The sequence below is a fragment of the Lepidochelys olivacea genome, assembly GCF_965140295.1.
Source record: "Lepidochelys olivacea isolate rLepOli2 genome assembly, chromosome: 3".
NCBI classification, from domain to species: domain Eukaryota; kingdom Metazoa; phylum Chordata; order Testudines; family Cheloniidae; genus Lepidochelys; species Lepidochelys olivacea.
The window spans coordinates 137334355-137353863 of record NC_140413.1 but is presented as its reverse complement, the minus strand read 5'-3'; positions in this window follow the sequence as shown (position 1 = coordinate 137353863).

Sequence of the window (19509 nt, the reverse complement as noted above, 5' to 3'; positions counted from 1 at the left end):
TGGGACACATAACCATCTTTGGGAAGAGTCTGGTAGGACAATTCATATTGAAATTGCATTGGTGTTTTGGGAGTTTTTTTCATGGTTTTGGAGGGTAATGTCTGGCATTTCTTTCACAGGCTTTTGCAGGGCTTTACTATTTTTTGTAGTGATTTCCCTCACACCCTTGAAGACTCTCTTAGCAACACTGGTTGATCTGATTTTATTCAGTGTATAAGGTGAATCTGAAAGTGATGCAATGACAGGAGAGGAGATTCTACTTTTCAAAGCAGGGAGAAAGAGAATAAGTCTAGCTGAGACCAGTCAACAAAATGGAAAAGAAGAAAATGTCACGGAAATGGTTAGAACCAGCAAGAAAAGATTAATCTTCTAGGTGAAACAAGGGCTGCAGTTTCATGCCCTAAATTACTTTAAATCATAGGTTTTCAAATTGTGGGACATGTATGTCCCCCCACCCCCATGCAGGGACCCAATTAGGTTATCGGGGGAGCAAGCACCTGATATGAAGTAGAACATTCCTACATCCTTGCTACTTCCTGTGGCGCAGGAGTCAGCAGAGGTAACAGGTTTCTGCAGGCAGGTGCAGTGGCAACAGCCAGAGCACAAAGGGAGGCTCCAGAAAGAGGGGTTGGAGAGTTCCCACCCCTGCAGTGCTTGTTATTCCCTGCCCCCTCACACCGAACCCGCACATGCCATGGACAGTAGGCTGGTGGCAGCAGATAGTAGCACAGGGAGCGGGGTACAGGCAGCAGCAGTACAGGGGAAGCAACTGGAGCCAATGAGTAGAGTCAGCAGGTTCCTGATGAGGATTGTGGCCTGGCTGTGGGAAGAGTGGGGCTGCAGGAGGGGAAAACTGGGTGGTAGAATGAGAGAAAGAGGCCTGGGAGGAGCTAATCAAGGGAGTGGGGACAGGGCCCCGGGGGAGGGGTGCACATGGGATATGAATCTCCAAAGGAGGATGCAGTAAAAAAGTTTGTGAATCTCTTCTTTAAATGCTTGCAAATAAATGGGTATTTGGGGCACCCATATTTTTTTAAATAATTTGATCCCAATTACAGTGTGACAAATTCACACGGGAATGAAGATTTCATATGATTTATGGCCCAATTCTTTAGGTTTTGGGAGTCATAGCAGTAGAAGGGTGCTGAGAACCTCACAAGATTGAGCTGATAGATACTAGAATGATATTCTACCACTGGGCTATTTCAGTTCATCCACAATCTGATTGGAGCCTTGTTCATATAAATGCAATATTGCTGGCTGCATGGCACTGATTCTATGATTTAAACCATGTATTAATAAATACCTCTGATTTATTCACTTTTCAAGTACATTTCTCTAGGTTGGGGAAGTAAGCTTTGTTTATCTTGTTTTATGAACAAGACTCAAGGATGCAGACATAGATCTGACTTTAATGCTATTTCCTATATTTCCATCCTTTTCATCTTAAACTCCAAGTTCTTGTCTTGTCTTGTGACCTTTGGCTATGTTGTTTAAGCCTATGAAGGTATGACTTTTTGAGACAGTTCATATTTTATCCACACCCACGCATGATGACTAATAAATTGTCTGATCCAAGCTTCATGCACATTCTTTAAAAATTTGGAGCAGCAAAATGCTTGTTTTCTCTTTTAATCTAACCTATTTGTCTAATTGCAAATTGTTAGACTGAAAAGTTAAGGGTCACACTTAATTTTTTTCTTTTTTACCCAATTTGGGCAAATAATCTACTTGCATACCCAGAGTCTTTGGTGCAGCTTAATGGACCTAACAAGTCTCCGAAGATGTTAAAGACAAAGGACATTATTGTAAATGTTTTTAATTAGATTTCATCACTGATTTTTAGTGGGAAGTTCTGATTTACAAATGATGGCATAACATGGCCTCAGAGATGGTTTAAGTGACTAGAAGTAGAGGCATAGAATTAAGAAACCTAAATATGAGAGAAACTTCCTGCTAATGAGAATTGTTAAATTGTGGAACTATCTTCCAAGAAAAGGGGTGGAAGCTGCTGCAAATGGGAAATTTCAGAAAAAAACTGGACCACACTAGTCAATGTACAAGATGGAATAGGGGCCCAACCTTGCAGCCAGGAAAAACACCTTTGACTTCATTGGGTACTATGTGTAAGAAAGAACTAATGGATTGGCAGAGAGGTACTAAATGACCTAACAGGTCTTTTCCATGTCCTTCTGTATAACCTGAACATTATCCAATTCAGACACCCTTCCCAAAAAAGTTTTTTACCACATATGTTTTGACCCTGTTGTGACATGGGCAGACCAGATGCCAGCTCAGGCCAAGGTCCCCCTCTCTCAAATGGACACTGACAAATACATAGCTGGAATCAGTCTAGCTCACCTTTTTTAATATTGTTAAAAAAATTAGAATTAGAATATATTTAGTGTTTAGACTTTATTGAATGCTTCTGGGTGGCTGCATGCATTAATCTCACTTATAATATCTGTATCCTATATTGTAAGATAATATCTGAGCATTTGTATTGTGAGTCTCTGACTGTAAATCACCAGTCAGGAAAAGACATTAACTTGTGTCAGTTGCTGTGCTCCAACAGAAGGTGTTTATTGCCCAAAAGGGATGGCCAGTTGATACCAGATAGGCTATTGTGGAACACTAAAGAGGACAAAAGATGTTTGTTGCTTTTGCCTCCTCTCTTCCCACACCCTACATAAAGATGAGTCATGCAAGTAAATTCCTCCCATCAGGTCAGAGCACAAGTGAGGAAAGGCATAAAATTGCTAAGAAGGAACTGTATCTCTATGCTGCTTGGACTCTGAGGGGCCAAGTTTCTAGACATAAGAAAGGGATCCTCAGGTACTTATGGACATATAGAGCTTGCTTATTATTGAAGCATCTATTACCTTTTGAAATTTAAGATTTGTAATTCATTTTGTATATGTGTTGCCTGCTTTAACCTCATAAATAACTCTCATTTCTTTTTCCTATTTAACAAATCTTTACATTGTTTACTGTAGGATTGGCTACAATCTTTCATGTAACTCAGGAAAAAAGCCCACTGTCTTCTAACTGGACTGCAAAATCAAATCCACATCTAATCCATGTAGCTACTAATTTGTATATGAAAAGAAAAAATTCTTACAGACCTTATAAATGTAGCTTTTATCAAAAATAAAAGATCCTGTCCTGCAGGATTCATTCCTTATTCAGGCAAAAGTCCCATTGACTTTCCCAAATCTGCACGATTTGGCCCAAAGTGCCTAAATTACTTAAATTATTTTAGTTTTATTATCACACAAGTGTATGAAGATCATTATATCCTGTTGCATTTGTTAACTGAACAAAGAGAAATACAAATGGGAAAAGCTTTATTCCAAAAATTACTAACATGATGGAAATATATTTTCAGCAAAAAATGGAAAAGTCTGGTAATTTCTACCTTGAAATACTTGCATCCTGTATACATCAGAGTCTCAAATACCCTATTTATCTTCTGTTAAAAGCTATCAACGTTCTATAGAGAAGTCACATTAGCAGAATCCTTTCCCACACAATATTAGTATTTCAGCAGAAATCCATACAGTAGTATACACTGCATTTTCATTTGCCCATGCAGGAAATTCAGCTTGTTTCAGAACATAAACAAGATTATTTGAAATAACTTTTTGGGACACTTATCCTTACAACAATGCATATATCCTTTTCTATTTAAAGTTCTGTGAGGAAATATGGAACCCTTTCATTCCTAATATAGAGCATTCATCCCCACAGATTCTCAAGGATCCATAACTGCCAGATTGCTTAAATGGTAGAAAATTCCCTGTTAGCATATATTCTTCACCAATTACAGGTTTCAGAGTAACAGCCGTGTTAGTCTGTATTCGCAAAAAGAAAAGGAGTACTTGTGGCACCTTTAGAGACTAACCAATTTATTTGAGCATGAGCTTTCGTGAGCTACAGCTCACTTCATCGGATGCATACCGTGGAAACTGCAGCAGACTTTATATACACACAGAGATCATGAAACAATACCTCCTCCCACCCCACTGTCCTGCTGGTAATAGCTTATCTAAAGTGATCATCAAGTTGGGCCATTTCCAGCACAAATTCAGGTTTTCTCACCCTCCACCCCCCCACACAGAAACTCACTCTCCTGCTGGTAATAGCCCATCCAAAGTGACAACTCTCTTCACAATGTGCATGGTAATCAAGGTGGGCCATTTCCTGCACAAATCCAGGTTCTCTCACCCCCTCACCCCCCTCCAAAAAACACACACACAAACTCACTCTCCTGCTGGTAATAGCTCATCCAAAGTGACCACTCTCCCTACAATGTGCATGATAATCAAGGTCGGCCATTTCCAGCAAAAATCCAGGTTTTCTCCCCCCCCACCCCCATACACACTCAAACTCACTCTCCTGCTGGTAATAGCTCATCCAAAGTGACCACTCTCCCTACAATGTGCATGGTAAGCAAGGTGGGCCATGTCCAGCACAAATCCAGGCTTTCTCACCCCCCCCCCTTTTTTTTTCCCCGGGGACACGGACACACACACACACAAACTCACTCTTCTGCTGGCAATAGCTCATCCAAACTGACCACTCTCCAAGTTTAAATCCAAGTTTAACCAGAACGTCTGGGGGTGGGGAGGTAGGAAAAAACAAGGGGAAATAGGCTACCTTGCATAATGACTGAGCCACTCCCAGTCTCTATTTAAGCCTAAATTAATAGTATCCAATTTGCAAATGAATTCCAATTCAGCAGTTTCTCACTGGAGTCTGGATTTGAAGTTTTTTTGTTTTAAGATAGCGACCTTCATGTCTGTGATTGCGTGACCAGAGAGATTGAAGTGTTCTCCGACTGGTTTATGTCCGACTGGTTTATGTCCTAAGCCTCACCCCTCTGACAGAGATAGGGCCTAAGTCCAGAGAGTTGCCCATCTCCGCTAGTGATTCACAGCCTGGAACCCCTCTTTTGGAGCCAGATGGCTTAAGTGTACCTTGTGAGAATAAGCTGGGCACTACCTCCAGCTGACTGTTGGGTGGAGTGAAGAAGGCACCTATCTTTTAACTCTTAGCCAGTGATCAGAGCACTCAGCTGGGATATAGAAGAGACAAGTTCAATTCCCCCCTCTCTGACAGACGGTGAAGAAGTTATTTGAACAGGGCTCTCCCATCTCACAGGGCAGTGCTCTAACTACTGAGTTTTAGGACATTCTGATACAGGGCTTCCTCAATCTCTCGTGTTGACCCTGTTCTACTTTGGATAACTCACTAGAGCAGAGGGACTGGGTCCTAGCTCTCCCAACTCCCAGGTGGGCTGTAGAGTCCTTCTCTCTCTCTTGCCCAGTGACTAGATTCATACCAGCACTTTTGTGATAAAAGTATTCTATCTAGGCAGTGTAACAGCCAGCAAAAAGGAAATTCTGTCTTAAACCAGAGACTGACCTTGCCTTGAAGTGAATATAAATTGTGAATATTTCCCCCCATCCCTTCTAAATTAATATCACCACAACCTTCTGAGGAAACCAGTCTTGTTTGTATACTATAATTGAATTCAAAACAAACCCAGTTCTTGTGTCAAAACACACACCTCCTGAGAACAATCGGAAAGCAATTAAATTACAAGGTGAATGTTAGCTCTTCAGAAACATGACAGGACTTCGGTATGGAATCTCACTGAGAAGCCCGCAAACTGTCAAAATCAGCAAAAAGAAAAGGAGTACTTGTGGCACCTTAGAGACTGACCAATTTATTTGAGCATGAGCTTTCGCTCACGAAAGCTCATGCTCAAATAAATTGGTCAGTCTCTAAGGTGCCACAAGTACTCCTTTTCTTTTTGCGAATACAGACTAACACGGCTGTTACTCTGAAACCTGTCAAAATCAAGACAACCTTTTCCCCTTCACATTGAAATTGCCAAGGATGCCAATGCCCACATGGGGGGGGGGGGTAATAAAATAACATATAGGGTGCAAATGTACTGACTGTAGTAATAACCCTAGAAAACAAAGACTAGTCCTTGCAGCAGCAGTCAGCTGCAGCTGGGCTCCCAAGAATAGGACACACCTTATTGTAAATGATAATAAGGAAAGTTGAAGGTTTTCTCTGGCCTGATTGTGAACTCACTTAGCCATACCACCTACCATGGCCTGTCCCCTGGCTTGGGTCTTAAGCCAGCCAACACTAGACCATTGTCATCATTAAGAAGGCTCAAGTAGCTCTGGAGCATACACCACAAGTCTCTTCTGGTGAATGTTACTCTCCTGCAGTATCACAACCCCAATCTCCCAATGGCCATAGTGGCAAACAAAGATCACCATGCCTCCTGGGCTTAATAATGAATCTGGTTTGGAAACTTTCCCATCAAGAAATATTCTGCAAACATTTGAAAATGTAAACTTCAATGAAGGAGAGGATGGCACAGTGTGATGTTGTGTAGACCATGCACATTGCACACACCAAGAGCTCCTTGCATTCCTCTATTCTGCCCACCCTGCACACAAGGTCTTTGTGTGCAACCTTCCCATCCCCTTCTATTTCAGGGAATCCCTGCAACTTCCCAGTCTCTCCGTCTTGCCAAGTTGCTCTGTGTGTCCCCTGTTACCCCCTCTTTCCATGCCAGGGGCTCTGAATACTTCTCATTGTCCCGCTATAACATGGTTCCTCACTCTCCCACCCCATGGTAGGGATTTATGCACCCATTCATTTCCACTTTCCTCCCCAGTGCTGCTCGTCTCCCCATAACAGGGTCTCCCATTCCCATCCCGGCCAGGGCTTCTGTGTGATACCTATTTTTCACATGCCAGGGGCTCTGGGTGCCCCTATAACCACCTTCTTCCTCCCCCCCCCCAGGGTCTCCAGTTATCCCCCTATGCTAGGAGCTGTGCAAACCCTGTTCCTCCTAATTTTCTTTCACTTCTCTCTCCCTTTCCTGGTGTCAGCATTTTTAAATACTATTGCAAGGATGGGCAGAACTGAGTTGGGGGAGTATTTTTATGTAAGCAGGATCTGAATAAGCTCTCCAGTGACATCCAGTGATGCACTGGGAGAAAAGACTTAGGAGCAGACTGTGTTTACATAGATGTGTCTACTCTGCCTAGGTGCACAGAATGATGGAGCTCCTTTGCCAAAATGATCAATTCTGGCTGACTTCAAGTTACAAATCACTCTAGTATTCGAAGGCAGGATTAACGAAATGCTATCCTTAATGTATGAGTGAAGGGCAGCAGAACTGTGCTTTGCATATCTTGATTGAGGGGGTCCCAGTGAAGATGAGAAGGGGCATGGGCATGTGTATGTATACCTACCTTGTGATGTGGATTCTGCCTACAGAGGCCTGGACACCATTTGACCTTCTCCTCTACAGTGTTTAGTCTAATCAGCTCTGTCTTTAAACTCAGTCATTGTTTCGGTTCAGTGATTACCAGAGCTGACTCCCTGATAAGCAGCTCTCAGGGCTATGCCTTAGACCTGGTGTAGGGACAGGGGTGAAATGAAAGACAATGCGGAGGCTGTACTGGCAGTGAGGTTCCCTGCTACATAGTGAAATCATTAGGAGCTGAAGTCACTAAAGACCTGGGTTAAGCAGTGAAGGAACCTCAAAACAAGGCATGGCAGAAGTAGCAGAAAGTGTCCAACAGAAGCAGCCCACAACCGGCAGCAGCAAGCAGCAATCGCAGAAGCGCAGTGACCCCAGAGACAATGCTCAACACCCCTTTCCCCCCACTTCTGGGGTGGGGGATGAACCCCTATAAACACATCTCTGAACTCTGGGTCTTTGCTAAACAAGGACAGCCAACTGTAAGTGGGGTGCAGTGCAGGAAGAGGGGAGTAATGTGTTAAAGCAAAGTTTATTCATTGGACTTTGACACCACAAGGTGGGAAACTGAGACAAAGGACACTGCCCAGCACATTGTGGGGTAGGGTTTTTGCTTATGGTCGCATGCTTTTGAATATGGTTGTAGTGTTTTCCCAGACTAATGCTTGGTTTCCCTTTCCTTGTATTAAAAGTTCTCTTTTGTTATACACAGACGCAGTGCTTGTTCTCTGTGTGTGTGTGTGTGTGTGTGTATGTGTGTATAAATATATATATATATATATATATATATATATATATATATATATATATCAAAATATCCCCTCAAGCCCCTTCACCCCCTTTTCTGTTTTGTTAAGAACCTGATTGGTTTTTTAGTGTCCTAAAAATCCAAGGAGCTGGTCTGTGCTCACGTTGGGGGTAAAGGGGTTTGGGAGGATATTTTGGGGAACAGGAACTCCAAGTGGTCCTTTTCCTGAATCTTTGTCTAACTCCCTTGGTGATGGCAGCGATACCGTTCCAAGGACAAGGAAGAATTTGTGCCTTGGGGAAGTTTTTAACCTAAACTGGTAGAGATAAGCTAGGGGGTCTTTCATGCGGGTCCCCACATCTGTACCCCAGAGTTCAGAGTGAGGAGGGAATCCTGACAGCACCTCTTTCTCTTCTGCTGCTAAGAGTTGTGGGAAGCCGAAGGGGATAATAGGGGATTATTCCTTCACCCACTTACTTCCCTGGTCCTTCTTGCATGAACAGAGAACAACAATACCCGAAGTCTGAAGGTGCAAACGATTCAATGTTTATTGGGGTGAACTTCCAGCAAGCAATGATTCCAGTTTCCTTCCTTAGTGTCCCCCTTCCCAGCTCTGACGCCACCAAGTCTTGCCTGTGTCCCTGTTCCCATTCCCCGCCCCCTTTAGCAAAACATGATTCCAATTCCCCAACCCCCATTCCCATTCTCCCACTTACTTCCTGATTGACTGCGGACTATATAGTAAAACTTGAGTTCTGCTTACCATACCTTAACCAATCACTTTTACTGAAATTTAATTAACCAATCCTAACATATTGTAACATGATTATTGAACCAATTATATCCCACCGCCTTCATTGGTTAACACCCAACAAAAATAATTATACAGCAGACAGAAACAATCACAGAACCTGACGGAGATTATACAGACAAAGAATAGGGAAATGGGGACTACAGTGATAGAACAACAAAGAAATGAGGATTTCACACCCCAGCTATTGATAAGTGAGTTCTTGCCAGATAGGATGCTATCAAACTAAGTTTTCTTTAAATCTTCTAGGCTCTTCCTATTCTCTGGAGGTGATAGATTGGATCACCTTTTTAACAGCCCAAAACTACCTTATTTCAATGTGACTAGTTTGGAGTGTAATGATGTGACAATACACTTCCCAGTTTATGGCTGCCTCTGCTGCTTAGCTAAAGATCTTAGCCTAAGAACATGGCCTCAGACTGTCACAGTAAGAGAAGGCCCTTAGATAGGCAGACAGTGATTTTGATTCTTGTTTTGTATCTCTATAACTAGCTAAGTGATAAGAGTACACCTAAATTCTTAAAGTATAGGTCTTTACAGACAGGTCTGAATATCAATATCGTAGCAGAGGGTAGCGGGGCACTGTGGGTCCTTTCCCAATCCCCCGTGATGCATTGCTTCACATCCCAGCAATCCTTGTCCTTCCGTCCGCATTTACCATCCGCTTTCAATTGTTTGTATACTGCGGATCCTGCCTCTTTGGGATCCTGAATTGTTGACCGGTATGCTGTTCGCTCTGATCAACACGTCACGAATGGCCGTGGAATTATTTCTAAAACTACAAAGGCAAGTGGAGTGCGACATTGATCTCGCCATGCGTAGTAGCTACAACATGAGACTGTTTGTGGCATTCACGGAGGTGCTGACCACAGTGGAACGCCGCTTTTGGGCTTGGGAAACAAGCACTGAGTGGTGGGATCACATCGTCATGCACGTCTGGGATGCCGAGCAGCGGCTACAGAACTTTCAGATGAGGAAAGCCACATTTATGGGACTGTGTGATGAACTCGCCTTAGCCCTGCGATGCAAGGACACAAGAATGAGAGCTGCCGTGCTGTTGGAGAAGTGCGTGGCGATTGCACTATGGAAGCTGGCTACTCCAGACTGCTACCGATTGGTCACTAACTAGTTCAGAGTGGGAAAGTCTACTGTTGCATCCTGAGCCGAAAGACCATGACTCTGGGTAACGTGCATGACATTGTGGATGGCTTTGCACAAATGGGCTTCCCTAACTACATAGGGGCAATAGATGGCACACATATTCCAATTCTGGCACCAGACCACCTAGTCACCACGTACATTAATCGCAAGGGGTATTTCTCAATGGTTCTCCAGGTGCTTGTGGATCACTGTGGGCATTTCACAGACATTAACACAGGCTTATCTGGAAAGATGCATGACGCACACGTCTTTTGGAACACTGGCCTGTTCAGGAAGCTGCAAGCAGGGACTTTCTTCCCAGACCAGAAGGTCACCTTAGGGCAAGTTGAAATGCTCATTCTGATTCTGGGAGATCTCACCTACCCCTTAATGCCATGGGTTGTGCAGCCATACATGGGGAACCTTGACAGCAGCAAGGAGCGGTTCAACAACAGGCTGAGCAAGTGCAGAATGACTGTTGAGTGTGCTTTTGGTTGTTTAAAAGCCGGATGGTGATGCCTGCATGGGAAGCTGGACATGGCCAATGACAATATTCCTATGCTTATAGCCGTGTGCTGTACACTCCATAATATTTGTGAAGGGAAAGGTGAAAGCTTCACTCAGGGCTGGACCACAGAGGCTCAGTGCCTGGAGGCTGAGTTTGAACAGCCAGAGACCAGGGCTATTAGAGGGGCGCAGCACAGGGCCATCAGGATCAGGGATGCCTTGAGGCAGCAATTTGAAGCTGAAAGCCACTAATATTTGTCTCTATGCTCAGACGTGCAGTGCTTGTAATTCTAGGAGGTGATTGGTGCAGATGATGCAATATGTGGGTTTAACATAATTGAATGTTGCTTTGCAGGGCTCTGTTTCCTTTCAATTAATAGAATAAAGATTGCTTTCAAACCAACACAATTCTTTTATTAAACAACAACAATCAGAAGAGAGAGTCAAACCAAAAAAAGCATCGGCAGTGAGGGGGATGGGGGAAGGGAAGGTCCCAGGAGGAGGAGGGGTACAGGGACAGCTAAAGATTTGTGTAGGTCCAGATAAAACCTTCTCCTTTTGAGTACAATGGGTACTGTACTTCAGCAGGGCCAAACTGCAGAGGGATGGGTGTTGAGTGCAGTGGATTGTCCCGCATTGCTGGACTGTGAGGGGGGAGGAGTGGAATGCTGCAGGTATAGATTGGAGCCAGGAGGTTGTTAAGAGTGTGTTGGTGTCTGGGGGGAGCATGGGAAAGAGTTTTTTGCGACAGCAGCTGCAGGGGAGGGCAGGCGCGGAGCTGCTCGGTTTGACGAGCTAGTGTATCCTGGAGCATCTCTGCTTGGCTCTCCATAACCTTTAAGAGCTGCTCCAAGGCTTCATTCTGGCTTGCAGCATTCTCCTTTCAGTCCCTCATCTCACTGTCCCGCCACTCCTTCAATTCCTGTTTCTTAGCGGCAGAGTGCATTATAACCTCATGCAGAAAGTCCTCCTTACAACTTCTTGGCCAATTTCTAATTCTTCGCAGCCATTCACCATGATGACACAGTGGCACGGGAAAGTTACCGTTAATGGGGCAAGAAACAAAGCATCTCTGCCAAAGAACCATCTACACGAGTTTCCTGGAGATTTCTGAGGGAAATTCCCATGAAGTGCGGGAGTCAATCAACAGCCTATTCTGCTGCTCAGACGAGGCATGCGGGGGGAGACAAGCCTGCTTTCTGCAACCCTCCTGCCCCCAACCCTCGTGCCCCCAACTGCTTCAGCGATTCCCAAAATCAAATCCACTTACCAGAGGCCTCTCTCCTGTTTGCGCTTCGCCAGCGTCTGACAGCTGTGACTGGGTAGCCTTCTCTGGGGTAGAAAAGAGCTCCTAGCTACATGCATCTCTGACCTCCAAGTCATCTTCTGCCTCTGGGTCCCCCTTCCCCTCCCCGTGCAAGATTTCCTCCTCCTGGTGCGTGAGCCACTGAAGTATCCACAGTGGTCTTCACAGTGGAGGTGGGGTCACCACCGAATATTGCGTCCAGCTCTTTGTAGAACCAGTAGCTCAAGGGCACAGCAGCAGTTTGCCTCTCCTGCCTTCTGGTAGGCATTCCACAGCTCCTTCACTTTGACCCTGCACAGCAATTTGTCCCAGTCATGGCCCCTTTCTGTCATGCATCGTGAAATCTGTCAGTGGGTATTATAATTCCTACGGCCGGAGTGCAGCTGGGACTGGACAGCCTCCTCCCACACAAATGCCGATGAGGTCCAGCAGCACGGCATTGCTCCAAGCACGGGATCACCTGGTGTGTGGAGCAGGCATGGCCACCTAGAAATATGCGCTGAGACCATTGCTCACATCACCAAGCAAACAGGAAGGGGACTTTCAAAATTCCCAAGGAATTTAAGGGGTGGGGATGACGGTTGGTCACCTGAAGGCAGGGCAGTAGAGTTCAAACCGATGACCAGAGAGACGAGAACAGGCATTGTGGGACACCTCCCGGAGGCCAATCCCAGCGCTGTAATCGACCACAGTGTCTACACGGGCACCACAGCGCTGTAGCCCCGGAGCAGAAAGCTGTACATCTCTCAGCGGGGTGGTTTGTTTTTTTTAAAGCACTGCAAGGGTGCAGTTTCTGCGCACTGAGTGGCGTGGCAGTGCGTACACCTCAGGAGTTACAGCGCAGAAAGCTGCTTTACTGCCCAGAAACTTGCCAGTGTAGACAGGGCCTTAGTCTGTGTCTACGCTACCACTTTCAGCGCTAAAAATTTAGTCATTCAGGGGTGTGAAAAAACAGCCCCCTGAGCAACAAACGCTTTAGCGCTGAAAAGCGCCAGTATAGACAGCTACCACAACTCATGCGGGAGGGTTTCTTTTATCGCCGGGAGAGGACTCCCCCGGCGATGAAGCATGACTGCGCTGCCCACTTCACAGCACTGCCACAGCAGCTCTGTAATGTGGGCAGCATAGACATGCCCTCAGAGTGGTGAAAGGGGTATAGATAAGTGTCATAGGATAAAATTAAACAGAGGACTGTTTGGCTGAACATACAGCTAAGTGTTCTAACTGTGAGGTCTATTAAGCTGTGCCTACAAGATAATAGGTGAAGGTTTAATTGCTTGGCAAGGCCAGAGTACTATACACTACATTGTAAAGAACACTCCTACACTGATTAAAGTGAGGAATAAGTGAGGAGACTGAATGAAAGGCAAAAATAGACATTGCATCGGATCCTCAATTTGTATAAATCTGCATAACGCCAAGGATTTCTATGCTGCCTTCAATGGAGCTACTGTGATTTACATTAGGTGAGGATCTGACTCATTGTAATGTCTCTTTGTTTGTTTTGTTTTGTTTCCCCCAAAAAAGATTTTATTTCACTTCAAGCTGTGGATGCTCAATGTGACTAAGTGGGAATGTTTTGAGTCCTGTTTGTGCCTCAGTTTCTCCTATGTGCTGCATTGTTACCCAATGAGTGGAAGGGGATTGTTTGCTCTCTGGGAAGGCTGAGAGACATAGGCGTGGGTGTTGCCCAGCTGTCTGAGCCTTGGTCTCCATATCAGTGGAGCATAAGACAATGGCAAATCCAATTGCCAGGACATTCAGCAATCCCCAGCTTGAGATCAAAGGACTGGAGGGGTATGAGGTGGGGGACAAGAGCTGGCTGCTGGAAAGAGGAGGGGCTCTCACTTGGAGTCTGACAAAGGAGGCCAGGCGGGGAGACAAAGCTTGAACCAAGGGGTTCACTACAGTTTGGTGGGCTCTGGGCTAACCAGAATGGACTATGCTTTCACCTTCAGTTCTTTGTACTAACATAAGGACCTCCTGTGCTGTGTCACTACTAATAAATCCAACACTATTGTCGTGTCACTGCAAATGCTGGGTGAGGTGGATTAATTCCTGAAGAGCGTGCATGTCTACATCACATGTCTGTCTCAGTTAGACTCACTGAATGAAGCTCATGGTGTGAAGCAAGAGTATTGAAGGTCCAGAGGTCCATTCTGAGGAGGCGGTGAAGCCACATGGCTTACCTTGGAGGAAGAATGAGAGACATGGAGGGCTCTGGCACACTGAAGGGGCTCCTCCTAGAGCAGTGGTTCTCCACCTACAGGCTGCTTGCATATGACATCCTCAGGGTCGTAACTAGGGCAGGGCAGGAGGGGCACTTGCTCCAGGTGCAGAGCCAGCCAGGTGGGTGTGCAAAAATGGGGTGGCATAGGATCAGGCCCAACAGCATCAGCCTCCCCCTGGCGGGATCAGGCCCAGCACATCTGCAGGAGGCAAGGGTGCTCTGTTCCCCCGTCCCCTTCCCCCCATAGGATCGTTGGTCCAGTGACTGCAGCTGGAGAAGGCTCCCTGGCACTAGGACAGCTGAGCTATGTGCAGCTGAGGTAGGAGACCAACGAGCAAGAGGAGGAGAGATGTAGGTGGTTAGGGGTGTGGGGAGGAGGGTGCAGCTGGTACATGAGGGGGACTAGTGGCTGGGGGCAGTCCCTGGATGGGGGTGGGGTTTGAGTGCATAGGGGCTAGTCCATGGGTAGGGAACTGGATGCTGGAGGGGACCGTCCCTGTGCGGGGCACCCTGGTTCTGCAAGGCAGGCATGTTTCCAGCCCAGTGTTGGGGAGGGGGACAGTCTCAGGGGGTGTTGGTGATGCGGGGTGGGAAGTCTGGAGACGGGTTGAGGGGCAGTCCCTGGCAGAAGTAGTCTCGGTACATGGGTGACAGCCCTTGGCCGGGGTCTGGGTGCATGGGAGCAGTCCCTGGTTGGGCTGGGCGGGGGGGCGGGCAGTCTGGAGACAGGTTGAGGGGTGGGCCCTGGTTGGGAAGGTCTGTGTACATGGGGGGGCAGTCCCTGGTGGGGGGCAGTCTGCGGAGGTGCTGGTGGGCAGTCCCTGGGTAAGGGTTCTAGGTGCATGGGGAGGAGCGGTCCCTGGTTGAGTGGGCACCCCGCATCAGGCAGGGCTCCGCAGCCACGCTTTCCGGGCACTCAGCCCAGCTGCTCTGCCATCAGTAGTTTGGATGTGAGGGTGGCAATACACTATGTCATGCCACCCTTACAGTAAATTAATTAATTTTAGCAGTTAACGTTTTGACTTATTTTGCTCATTTAAAATGCTCTCGGTAGACATTTACCAGTGTTGAAATGAAAGGCACTATATTGATTTGAATTGTATTGCTGTCATATAACAAATACTAAACTTTTTTTTTGTAGGTGTACAGGTAGAATCATAGAATATCAGGGTTGGAAGGGACCTCAGGAGGTCATCTAGTCCAATCCCCTGCTCAAAGCAGGAACAATCCCCAACTAAATCATCCCAGCCAGGGCTTTGTCAAGCCTGACCTTAAAAACGTCTAGGGAAGGAGATTCCACCACCTCCCTAGGCAACGCATTCCAGTGTTTCACCACCCTCCTAGTGAAAAAGCTTTTCCTAATATCCAACCTAAACCTCCCCCACTGCAACTTGAGACCATTACTCCTTGCCCTGTCCTCTTCTACCACTGAGAACAGCCTAGATCCATCCTCTTTGGAACCCCCTTTTAGGTAGTTGAAAGCAGCTATCAAATCCCCCCTCACTCTTCTCTTCTGCAGGCTAAACAATCCCAGTTCCCTCAGCCTCTCCTCATAAGTCATGTGTTCCAGTCCTCTAATCATTTTTGTTGCCCTCCGCTGGATATTTTCCAATTTTTCCACATCCTTCTTGTAGTGTGGGGCCCAAAACTGGACACAGTACTCCAGGTGAGGCCTCACCAGTGTCGAATAAAGGGGAACGATCACGTCCCTCAATCTGCTGGCAATGTCCCTACTTATACATCCCAAAACGCCATTGGCCTTCTTGGCAACAAGGGCACACTGTTGACTCATATCCAGCTTCTTGTCCACTGTCACCCCTAGGTCCTTTTCCGCAGAACTGCTGCCGAGCCATTCGGTCCCTAGTCTGTAGCGGTGCATGATAGTACGTGTGTGTGTGTATATATATAATAATATATCCACACAATATATATAATATTATTATTGTGTGGATGCAGCCCACATAACATACAGAAAGCCACATATGTGGCGCCACAACGGTAAATAGATTGAGACTAGAGACTGTTCCGAAGCTGGGGCCATAGCACCAATCCTGTGGATCTGTGACACTCCACACTTGTAAAAACCAGCCTGCTTGGTATCTAATTATGGAATTATTTCCTGAATTTTAGGCACCTAAGTTTGAAACTGTTGGCCTTATTTTAAAGGTAGGTAAAGATACATAAATACATTCCCCTCGTGGTGGTGTTCTATGTAAGCTATTGCCTGTCCTTGCCACAGGGATGATAGGTGATTGTGAATGAGAGGGAGAGGAGAGCTGTGTTTAAAGTCAATGGAAGAAGAAGTTGTCCACATGACTGCAAATGATAGTGAAGTGTCCACAGGACAATCTCTCTGTTACAATGTGGGGCCAGATTTACAAAGGCGCTTGGGCACCTAAAGATTCAGAAGCCTATTGAGATTTACAGACTCACCTAAGTGAGTTAGGTGCCTAACTCCCATTGACTTTCAATAGCTTTTTAAATAGCTACATAAGTCTGGCCCATGGGCCATACTATGAAAACATTTGAGAAACCCTGGACCAAAGGACCAGTTGCATAGCTCTTTTCTTTTTTAACTTCTATGATGTTATACTTCGTCTATTCAATTTGACTATGTGGCTGCCAGTATAACTCTTCTTTATAATGTAATAAGGTTCATTTCCAGGGGACATGATTATACAAAAGAATCCCATATTGGATGGGGCACAAAAGGAAGGTGGCACAAACATAGATATTGTTTGATGGAACTTCAGTGTGCAAAGTGATCACTTTCAACAGCACTATGCAAACTGAATGTTTTTAAATTGGGAAAAATATTGGGGTGGGGGGGGAGAACCTACTGCATATCAGCTAATTAAAATTTCTCCTCAGTTCTGACAGCCTTCATTGCCAAATGAGCTTACCTTGAGGAGGAAGGAAATGTGCAAAGAGCATCAATTATGAGGATTAAATATGTTCAGTCGAGGGCATCAGAATTAATTTCAAAAGTTTGAATGACAGACAGTGAAATGCTATGAAGAGTGAAAGAGAAGAATTGATTCATATGTGGTCTGCATTCTTAAGTGAATGAATATAAAAGGCTATGTGATGAGACAAATTAGTTTCATTTGTCCATCAGGGTAAAATCCCAAGCTTTCCACACCAGCTCTTTTTTTTTTTTCTTTTCCCCTGCCCAAAATCAATGTAAAGGGGGGGAGGGGGAACACTCCCTAACTCCTTCCGTATAGCATTTCATTTCAAATTGATTTGCTATTACTGACTGAAATAGATGTATCAACCACCACCCCCAACATCAGTAATCTTATGGCATTAACCCATTCCCTGGTCTGAAGTGCTTACATGGAAGGGGAATGCACTGATCATCCAGAACTGGTTAGCTTGTGAACAAATCAGAGGATGAGTTAATTAAAAATGAGAACTCTTAAAATTCCCAGATTGTAGTTAGAAATCTCTCTCGCCTGAATTATTTTTTTAAGGATGGGAGGTTATTAATTAAAGATTATCTATAAATATGGTTACAGGTTTAGATAAAAAAGCAGCTTCCTCAAAGCAAGAAGTTGGCAAAAAAGTAACGTTGATATCAAAATGCTGATTGACATCAGTGATTTAAAATTCTGGCTTTCACCCAGTTGCTTGTTTAAACAAAACCATCAACTTCCCTGTGTAAAAGATGAGCTTTAGGACTTATGGAAAGGACTTATTGCATGATTGGAGCCAGATTCACCCCCCGATACACAGCGCACACTAACAAGGAAACAGGGGAAAACCACGAATAGGTACTCATCACATATCAGTCTGGCATGCCAATATTCCCAGAAATACATATTTGCTAGGACCGGCATCCCTGATAGGATTCAGCACAGATAAAAGGGCCAGTTTTTCATAGGACCAGCATCAGAGGAAAGAAACTGTTCCAGCTCCAAATAAAGCAGATGTTGCCAGATGCTGAACACTGCCTTTTGATGTTTAGATGGGTACTCAGTTTTCCATCACTCTTTTATCTCTTAACCTTCAGAGACCCAAATGGGATGTACAGGTATTTGAAACCGGCAGGGTTGAGACTTCTAAAGTTCAAGGTTTTGCTAATTACATTTTTGTGTGCAAAACTTAGCCCTTAATGTCACAATGGGAGCTGGATACTGAACTCTTTGCCCCCCCCTTCCCTCCCACACCCCCCCCCCAGATTTTTTATTTGATTTTATTCTCTCTCCCTTTCTCTCTTTTTTTTTTTTTAAATGCTCCTTTTGTGGTTTTCATTCTGCCTCCCACAGTTTTTGTGAGTGGCTTTTTTTGGTTTCTGTTTTGTTGTTGTTCTCCCAAAGGGACCCCAACAATAATAAAACTCTGTTTGACTTGAGCTTGCAAACCCACCTTGTCTGAGTAAGTATGAAATTAGATAAAAGTAGTTGAACATGCCTACTCTTAAATCTGTGACTAAAGACATTAGGCCAGATCTTCACTTGGTGTAAACTGGTGGTGAATAGATTCTTCTTACAGATTGAATTATTTAACAGGCTAGAAAGTTCCTTCTCCTTTCTAGAAGTGGTTGCTTCTGATCAGCATCCAGGCATTTAGGTAGAGAAGTGTAGTAAAGTTTTACTCCTGCTTTGACACTTCCATGGATAAAGAGTTTGCATCATTTTTCACTGCTCTTTATCTGGCACCATGAATAAACACTACAAATAAAGTTCAAATGGTTCATGTCCTTATACAACGCTATTTCAAATATGTCTACTAGAATATTGTCCCTTTTCACAGTTTCAGGACTAGATTCTTCCCCCCACTCACCCCCTTTACACTTGTGTAATCCCATGGAAGTCTGTGGAGTTCTATCAGTGACACTGAGGGCAGAATTTGCCATTAATCACATATCAAAATAGCTAATTATGAAGATTGAGCAATGTATTTTCTGAAATGTTTTCTATAGAAGATTGAGGGCTGTCATGCAGCACAGCCAGTGACTGCAGCCAATATGATGGATGTGATGATATATTGTTGCATGTCTAATTGTGTGCAGCCTCTTCCGAACATGTTCCCAGGTATGAGTTGCCCAGTTAAGTGCTTATGTGGAATTTTCAGAGTCCGAGATGGAAAGGCTCTTCCAGTTAAACTCCTTAAAGTAGTGGGAAGATTTGCACAAGGAATTACTCAGGATAGCTTTAAACATCCCATAGGGTTTTTTGTGCATAATAGCTCCACTCATAGTCCTTTTACATAAGACATATAAGTGCATAGTCAGCAAGCCATCTGAAAAACAGAGCATTAGAAAATCAGACTTAAAGCTTTAAATCTTTGCCAGATTTCAAACAAACGAGAGAGAGAAAAAGCGAGTTAATGGCTCCCAGTGTGACAAACTATCCATAATCTTGATGCTGAATTAAAAGTGGACCTGAAGTGCCAAATGTATAATACTCCTGCTCAGTCAATTTGCCTATCTATGTTCTTTACTAAACGCATCACTGTGTTA